This window comes from Piliocolobus tephrosceles, chromosome 3 (assembly GCF_002776525.5).
Source record: "Piliocolobus tephrosceles isolate RC106 chromosome 3, ASM277652v3, whole genome shotgun sequence".
Classification (NCBI taxonomy): Eukaryota; Metazoa; Chordata; class Mammalia; order Primates; family Cercopithecidae; genus Piliocolobus; species Piliocolobus tephrosceles.
The window spans coordinates 100,804,994-100,814,224 of NC_045436.1; the positions used below are offsets into that span (position 1 = coordinate 100,804,994).

At 48.2% G+C, this 9,231-nt stretch overlaps 1 long non-coding RNA gene across 1 annotated transcript; it reads left to right on the forward strand.

The window, feature by feature from the left end:
* Nucleotides 1-213: 213 nt before the first annotated feature.
* LOC113224978 lies at nucleotides 214-7,315 on the forward strand. The gene is made up of 4 exons (XR_003309594.2): nucleotides 214-1,038; nucleotides 3,450-3,511; nucleotides 6,467-6,608; nucleotides 7,175-7,315. It is a non-coding gene; the product is annotated as an uncharacterized LOC113224978 (long non-coding RNA).
* Nucleotides 7,316-9,231: the final 1,916 nt, after the last annotated feature.

Here is a 9,231-nt window from a genome sequence, read left to right on the forward strand (position 1 = left end):
GGGGTGGCTGGAGCTAGAGCGGGTCCTGGTGTCAGAAGCAGGTGGGGCCAGGGATTCCCGAGAAAGGCTTGACATGTACTTGAAGTGAGCAAAGGGTTTTGAATGACTGGATCAGATTAATGTTTTTTATAGATGGGTCTCCAGTCTGTGTGAACAGATTGCAGGGTGCCCGGGGTAGGAGCTAAGGCCCAGGCAGAGGCTTTGCAGAGTCCCAGGAGAGGGAGCTGCAGCCCGGACTGGTGTGTGGGTGGGAAGGCTGCCAATGCATTTCTCTGCTTTTTTTTTCACCGCTGAGCTTGATTCCTCGTGGAGGGCGGATGGCAGACATTTCGCTCTGACACCTGATGCCTATGCATTCGAAAGACTTCCCCAGGTGCCTGGGTCTAAGAACCACCGTCTGCCTTTGAGTAGAGTTTCTACAAACGTAACATTCACCGATGGATGGAAGATGGCCACAGCTCTAAAATCACAGGGAGCTTTAGCAGAAGAATATAGAAGATCACAGCTGTTCCCATGGACTAAGCTGGCAGGTGACAGCCCCCTAACTTCTCAGCTCACACCTAACGGTGTCTGTGTCTGGTGAAAGCTGCTTCAGCAGGGACAGTCAGAGAGCAGCGTGGAGTGAGCTGGCTTGTGGGGTCATTTTTTCAGTTTCCTCCTTTGGGGCCTGGGAGAAGGGAGCGGCAGACGGCCAGGCCCCCACCACAGGTCATTGAGGTCACCTCCAGGTGGCTGCCGTGGTGGGGTGGGGTGGGGGCATGTTCACACCCACTCCGAGGGCACATCCCGGCTGCTGCACACCCTTCACCTCTGCAATGCTGGGACTGCATGCTCAGGCACAGTAGGGGGCCTTGCTGCACTCACTCATCGGGTAGCTCTGGGATGGTGGGTGCGCCCTAGGCTGGAGTGACTGTGACCACATCAAGCAGTCCGCTACTTGGGCGGCTACTGTGGCTACCTGGCCAACATGAGGGGCTCGCGGCCAGAGCCGACGCTGTACACATTTTTGAAGAGCCCTTCGACATCAGGGATCTGCAGGTATGTGACCGGGGGCTGGCCTTGGGGGACCGTCCCCTTTGGATCCTCTCGGTGCTGCGGAGTGAAACATCGTGTCTAGGGTGGTTTGCTTTTCAAGGGGGCATGGAGACGGAGGCGCTGCAGAACATGCCGCGCTTGATGCCCTTCGCATCACCCAGGTGCCTCTCCCGAGTGTCAGGTGACGGCAGACGTGCCTGGTTGAGGACACCTTCTAGTCTCGTGTGTGAAACACAAGCTTGTTTTTTTGATGTAGTCTGTTGTGTAGTTAATGTTTTCTCACTTCTGTCACAAACGATTTGAGTGCCTCTGCTGATAGTCACCACCCACCACCCCGTGGGTGGTGACTGGCTCTGAAGCTTGCTGCAGCTTCTTTTAAATCTTGAGGCCTCTGATGCTGCGTCTGCCTCTAAACTGACACAGACACGGCCGTGGTTTCTTGGCATCTGTGGCTCTTTTAAGGAAGGGTGTCACCAACCCCGGGGTCTGCCCCTGCTTCGATGGCACAGCAGAATCCAGGCCCGGACCCTGCAGTCTTCAAAGTTGCTAAGCTCCATGCAGGATGACAGGCCTTGGTAGATAAAATGCAACTTGAACAATTGTCTTTAGTTAGTTATATAAATAAATATATAATATTATATATTGCTCTGCAACGCAGGCTGGAGTGCAGTGGCACGATCTCGGCTCACTGCAACCTCCGATTCCTAGGTTCAAGAAATTTTCCTGCCTCAGATTCCTGAGTAGTTGGGAATACAGGTGCATGCCACCATGCCCAGATAATTTTTGTATTTTTAATAGAGATGGGGTTTGACCATGTTGGTCAGGCTGGTCTCGAACTCCTGATCTCGTGATCTGCCCATGTTGGCCTTCCAAAGTGCTGGGATTACAGGCGTGAGCCACCGTGCCCGGCACCATTGTCTTTTAAAAGGTTAGGATGTTACTTGTTTCTGAGCCAAATAGATCAAGTACAAAGGGCCTTGGTGTTGTCACTAATTATGTGACATAAGAATCATGAATTTCTTCACTGTGTGAAATTAAATACTTGCGGAGTCATTCACTGCATCGCAATGTTTCTGTCAGCGGTGGGTCCCATAAGATGATACTGGAGCTGCCCCAAACAGGTGCACTGTTATTTATCTTTTATAGAAAGATTATATATATTAAATATATATATTATATACATATATATATTTTTTTTACTGTGCTTTTCTACATCTAGACATATTTAGATACACAATTGCCTGCAGTATTCAACAGTCCCAGACATTCAGGTTTGTAGCCAGGAACAACAGGTGTGCGGCAGGCCCTGCCTCCTGGGTTTGTGAGAGTTAACTGTAGGATGTTTGCACAAGGCTCAAGTCACCTAGCAATGCATTTCTCAGAACATATCCCCCTGTTATGTGACTCATGACTGTATTTCAGAAATCTGTCCAAAGATCCTGCCTCACCAGCATTCAATCTGGCAAGAGTTTAAGAAGAGAAATTATGATTTGTTGTTGTTTTTGTTGAGATGGAGTCTCGCTCTGTCACCCAGGCTGGAGTGCAGTGGCACAATCTCAGCTCACTGCAACTTCAGCCTCCTGGGTTCAAGTGATTCTCCTGCCTCAGCCTCCCAAGTAGGTGGGACTACAGCACCTGCCACCATGCCCTGCTAATTTTTGTATTTTTAGTAGAGATGGTGTTTCACCATGTTGGCCAGGCTGGTCTCAAACTCCTGACCTCAGGCAATCTACCCGCCTTGGCTTCCTAAAGAGCTGGGATTACAGGCATGAGCGACTGCACCCAGCCTCCTACTTTGTGAAATTCTGCCACCGTGCCCAGTGACAGATTGATTAGATGTAAAAAATCTCCATTTTCTTAGGATGAGTCATTAGAAAATTACCTCCCTCTTGTAATCCTCCCAAGATGATCTGATATAGGATGTTACTCTTTTCTAAGACAATCTGTTCCTGAAGAAATTTGTGTGTGAATGAGAGTCTACAAAATTCTTTGGTCAGACACTTCATCAGGTCGTCACAGGAGATTCCATAGAAAGGCCACAGGTCGCTCTTTTCCTCTGAGAGCGCCGAGAGAACATCGTCATGAAAATAAATAAGGAGCAATAGAGCCATGAATGAGCACTAGGCCAGTCACAGAATTATCGTCTTCACAGGGACTGTGTTGATTCCGGAAGGCGTTTCGAGTGGCCCCCGTGAGGGCTGCTCACCGTGCCCTGCGCTCGGCATTCATCGCTGCAGACGTGCTCTCCCCACCTAGGGGAGGCTCCCCGAGATCCGAGCCATGAGAGCTTGCAGCCTCCTTGGCCAGGCTCGCCGCCACCACGCGTGGTTGGCACTTCCCGCCCTGCAGGGCCTGGCACACAGTAGGTGCTAGGCAGAAGTTTATTGTCTGATTAACAAAATGCTCTTTTCCAGTCCAGTGTGGAGCACCTGACAGAGAAAATGAAGACCACCATCCAGAGGGGCCTTGTGCTCAGGTGAGTGAGAGACCAGGGCTGATCTTACGGTCACCGTCACACCATGGTTCTTAGATTCTGGTCTGTGACTTTGGGCTGGATGAGTGGTAATTTCTTTGCTGCTGGAGTTACTACACACTGAGCGGATGCAGAAGAGAGTTGTGGTGCATTGCTCTAAAGACTGGCCCGCATTTAGACAACTAAAATTTTTGCTTTATAGTCTTACTCTTTTAGATATCTCACAATAATTTCGCTAATTAGCATCTGATGTTTAGGAAGGAAAAAGGAAATACAGTCATCCCTCTTAGCCTCAGGGAATGTGTCCAAAGACTCCAGTGGGTGCCTGAAACTGAGGATAGTACCCGCTCCCTGTATACATGAGGGGGGTGGGTACAGATAACCATGTGATAACCAAGGCGGCCACTGAGTGACTCAGGGGCAGTCTCTACAGCATGGAGACTTTAGGGCACAGGGATGATTTGCGTTCTGGGTGGGACAGAGCAAGACAGCATGAGATTTCATCACTCCCTGTCAACTGGGCTTAGGTGAAATCAACATCCTGTGTTGGTTTGTTGTGTCGCATTATGTGTCGCATATGTTGTCACTATACAACAAAACAATCTGGAGTATACACATACACCCAGTTAGCTGGGAGACTTTTTTTTTTTGAGACAGAGTCTTGCTCTGTTGCCCAGACTGGAGTGCAGTGGCGCAATCTTGGCTCACTGCAACCTCCACCTCTTCCAGGTTCAAGAGATTCTCCTGCCTCAGCCTTCTGAGTAGATGGGAGTACAGGTGCCCACCACCATGCCCAACTAATTGTTGTATTTTCAATAGAGGTGGAGTTTCACCACGTTGGCCCGGCTGGTCTCAAACTCCTGACCTCAGGTGATTTGCCCACCTTAGCCTCCCAAAGTGGTGGGATTATAGGCGTGATCCCCACCGTGCCCAGCCAAAACATCTAAACTTTTAAGTCATGCCAGACATCACCAGCTTTAGGATTCTTTTGTTGGTGAGGTTTGAGTAATGGAGATTTTTAGGGAACTGTCAGCTTTCACGAAAACAGTGACAACCCCATTACTTGGAAATGGTTATTCAAATTAAACACTTCATCAAGTTAAAAACTGGAGCTTCCTAAGATTTAAAATGGATTATCAGACATGTAATATACTTGACACTCACCCCCAAATCAGAATGACCTGGAATGAGCTGCATGCAGGCACACGCGTGTTGTGAGCTGAGCCTGGGACACAGCGGTCCAGCATTCCTAACTCACACACACTCCTTCCTCACCACCTCCTATTCTTTATACTTTTAAACCAGAGCCCGTGAATTTATTCCAGAGAGCTGATGAATCCCCTGAAATGATGATGAAATAGTAGGCGTATGTGTGATTTTGTTAAAGAATCCACAACGGTTATCAGATTCTTAAAGCTGCGACCCATCCCCACCCCAGATGAGTTTATGAAATCCTGATTGAAGATTTTAAAATATTGGAGACTGTTAGATGACTCGTTCCATTTATTAAAATCCTCCTCTTACTGGGCAGCGGGAACACTTGACACTTTTGCTTAACAGGCTGAGTTCAGGCTACAGGAAACACAGATTTTGTTTTGTTCTGTTCCAGCTATCCATAAAGACCTGGAAATAAAAACGTGAATTCTGTGAAATAGAAATCATCATTTCTATTGAACAGCAAAGTGTTACTGTATAACTGATATTTCATATGACTCTAACCACCAACAGGGTGGGGCACCCTCTCCATTTGATAGAAACTTTGGAACCAAAATCTCTGCCAGAGCTGTGGAGTGGATTACTGCAAAACTCAAGGAGGCCCAGTGCAGAAATAAGGGGTCCGGGGAGGGAGGCAGTCTGCCTTGGTGAAAATGCTGTCCTATCGGGGAGAAGTAGGGTGCTGGTTCCTTCTTCAGTTCAGTACTGAGCTGCGTGTGATGTTCTAACTCCTGCTGGTCTCTGAGCATTGCTATTTAACCAACCTTGGATTTCTGGGATAAGGTCAGCTTGGGTGTGGGTGACATGTTCTCTTTTATCACTGCTAGATTCAACCTGAAGTTCTTTTGTGCGGGCTTTTTGCTCTGGAGATCCTGAGCATCAGCCCGCAGTTTCCCTCACAGTTTAAGTGGGGCCTTCTATTTTTTGGATGTTTGTTAGGACAACCTCCTTGTGACTCCATCCATCAGAACTTCCAGTTTTGGGGAAGATTTGGCTGCTGAATGAATTGTTCATGTTTGTAGAACTATGCATGTTTTTCCTTACATCAGTTTTGTAAGTTACATATTCTAACAAATCTTTAGATAAACTGAAAAGTTTTAAAAAACATGACATTTTGTATAATACTCTTGTTAATGGTTCCAACGTGGCTGGTCCCCACTCATTCCTGAGTGGCTGTTTGTGCCAGCATCTTTCTCGCCCCCCGCCCCCAGCTTTCTTCAGTCATACCAGATGTATGCTTTTATTAGGGCAAACAATTATCACTACCAATGTCCGACTTAGAAGAATGACAGTCTACAAAAAACAGTGATGTGAATAGTTTCAATCGGTTTGTCTTTTTGAAGAACTGACTGATTCTCTCTACATTAATTTTCTTTTGCTAATTTAGCTATGGATGTTTCTTACACCTCAGTGTGTGTATTCATGAGCATCAATTTCTTAAGGTAATTTCCCTATTCCACTATTTAGTGAAAAATTCTCTCCACTGAGAGGAAAAACAAAAGCTGCTTTCCAGGAAACCATCAGGGCGATCCTACAAGAGCAGAGCTGCACAAGCCCAGGCCAGGGCGCTGGCCACACTGCGCGGTTGTTGGCTGTTCTTGGCCGTTCTTGGCCTCCCCGGGGCTTCCAGGCCAGGTTCAGCATGGTTGCCAGGAATCTCACTTCTCATCTCGCCCCATGATTCTGCTCTCCCACCTGCCCATGTGACAGGGTATTGTTAATCTTTTTTTAAATCTTTTATAGGAAAAAAATTGACCACTGATGATTCCATTTGTGTGCTGGGAATAAGCAAAAGAAACGTTATTTTTCAACCTGTGGCAGAGCTGAAGAAGCAAACGTATTTTGAGTAAATCGGAGTTTTATTGCCTTAGCAAACCCAGCCAATGTGAGTACAGGACAGGGGAATGGCCATTGCTGTTGCTTTTGAACTAGCTTTTCTGAAGCTCAGTTAAAAAATACTAGGTCTTGGCCAGGCACGGTGGCTCACACCTATAATCCCAGCACTTTGGGAGGCCTAGGTGGGTGGATCACAAGGTCAAGAGAATCAAGACCAGCCTGGCCCACATGGTGAAACCCCGTCTCTACTAAAAATACAAAAATTAGCCAGGCGTGGTGGTGTACACCTGTAGTCCCAGCTACTCAGGAGGCTGAGGCAGGAGAAATCGCTTGAACCTGGGAGGCAGAGGTTCCAGTGAGCTGAGATTGCACCAGTGCTCTCCAGCCTGGGGACAGAGCGAGACTCTGTCTCAAAAGAACAACAATAAGAAACCACCACTAGGTGTTTGGGAAGAATTTTTAGAAATATAAAAACAATGGTTTCATTTGACCCTGAAATTGGCTTTATCTAGTTGATTCAGCCGACCCTACAAACCCCATGTTTCTGGCAAGACCACTCACTGTGCTGGCCGTGGCATCTCTCAGCCTCACTGCTGTCCCCCCTTCCCTCCAGAGGCACAGGATTCCCAAAGAACAGTGGTGGCTCAAGCTGCGGCCCCTCATGAAGATCTTGGCCAAGTACAAGGCCAGCTACGACGTGTCGGACTCAGGCCAGCTAGAGCACGTGCAGCCCTGGAGCGTCTGACCCAGTCCTGCCTGCGTGTGCCTGCAACCTGGACTCACTGTGGACCATCTGTTTTTGTAACACTTAAGTTATTTATCAGCACTTTATGAAAGTATTATTGACATTAATACCTAACCAGCAAGGACCTGTCACCGCCCATGTGCCCCACCAGCTCCAGTGCATGCTGTCTGTGGACTGTGTCTCATGCTTTCAGATGTGTGTATTAAATGTTTGCCTACAACTGCAACAGTCCTCCATTTTAGTTTTTTAAGTAGGAGATTAAAACCTCAATCTATGGGTGGCTACTAATGGTTTTCTCAGCACTTTTGTGGGCAAAGATTATAAAAATATTTTTGGTAGGGATCACTGAACTATGCACAACTCATAAAAGGAGAAAAAAGCCAGTTGTTTACACAGGCCAAAGGGAATGCCGTGTTTATTGCCATGTGTCAGTTTCTATCCACAGCAGCAGGCCAGGACCCTGGGCCTCGACCCCAGGCTCCTGCTCTCCTTAGAAAGTAAAAGAGAATACATGAATCTTATCTACTAAGCCTCTTGATTGCAATCCTAGTTGCATGTTAAAACCACCAAGGTAGGGGTTCGAAAAATCTGATAGCCAGTTTCTCATCCAGTCCAAGCCACGGTCCTCGCTGGGACCTAATTTGGAATTCTCTGATGACTCTTGCCAGAATAGACATGGGTGCTGGGGTGACAGCCCTGCCACCCTCACGGGCCCCCCTCTTGTAGGGACAGCGTTTCTGCCTCTTAGCTCTAGTCTGCAAGAGACCACACTGTGCCTCAGAAGCGGGGGTGGAGAGCTGTATTGGGGGAGAGGAGACCCCAAAAACAAGCTGTTTGGGAAATCAGAGTCCAACGGCCAAGAAGAGCTGGTGTGGAGGCTTTCCTTTCTGGCTCTGTAAAGACGAAGTGAGCGCTTACTCACCCCAGCCCACCTGCTTCTCAGGACTGCTTCCATCCAGCCACCCCGTTGAACTTCCGTCTGTTAGGAGGATGCTCCCACAGGGCCTCAGTGTGATCGAGTTTCATGAATCAGCACAGGCAGACATGGGACACCTTTGTGTACCTTTTCATTTTACTTCTTTTAGTAAAGGCCCTAAATGCTACTCAAAATAATGACTCAAGCAGAGGTTAAGTCAGAGTTGCCCTTTATTTTTAGATTCTTAAATAAATATTCTAGAAGTAATGAGGTAAAACAAGCCTTTCTGTCAGTAGAAAGTGAAAATTCTATGTGGTGCATCTTTGGCACTTCGTGCATGACTATTTCAATGAACGTCTTCCTGGTCACTGAAGATTGACTTGCCAGTCAGTGGCTACACCTTAAGAATGACACAATATTCTTGGAAAAAGCAGTATCATTTCTGACTTTTCATATTCAGCTCTAGAGGCCTATTGTCTCAGGGGCTCCTGCACAGTCAGGGGCACCAGGGCTGCTCATCTGATGATCCAGGATGGGTCCTTGGCGATTTTTGGGTTCTCGGGTCTGAGTATGGCCAGGCCATGCGTGCTCTTCCCAGTGCCGAGGTACCTGAGAGGAAGGCAGGCGAGGTCAGCCAGGACTGGCTTCTGCGTCAGTGCCGTTAAGGCCTCCAATCCCAGACACTGTCTCCCCCGCTCCCCACTCACCTATCGCTCACGGCCAGGAGCTTGTCGTGGCTGATGGTGAAGAGCTGCTCCCTGTGGGCCTGCTTCATCTCATCCAAGAGGCCGTACAAGAAGTGGTCCATTCCTAGAAGACAAACCACAGGCACGGTGGGGCTGCCGCCCAGGAGCTCGCACGTGTGCTGTGCACTCGTGTCCCGGAGGGGACAGGTGCATCTCACTGTTATTTCATGTACGTGTTTCAACCACAGGGACGTGTCTAACAGCCCAGAGATCACACCCTGACTTCCAGCTCCCAGGAGCCACGCTGACTCCTACCAAGGCCTGC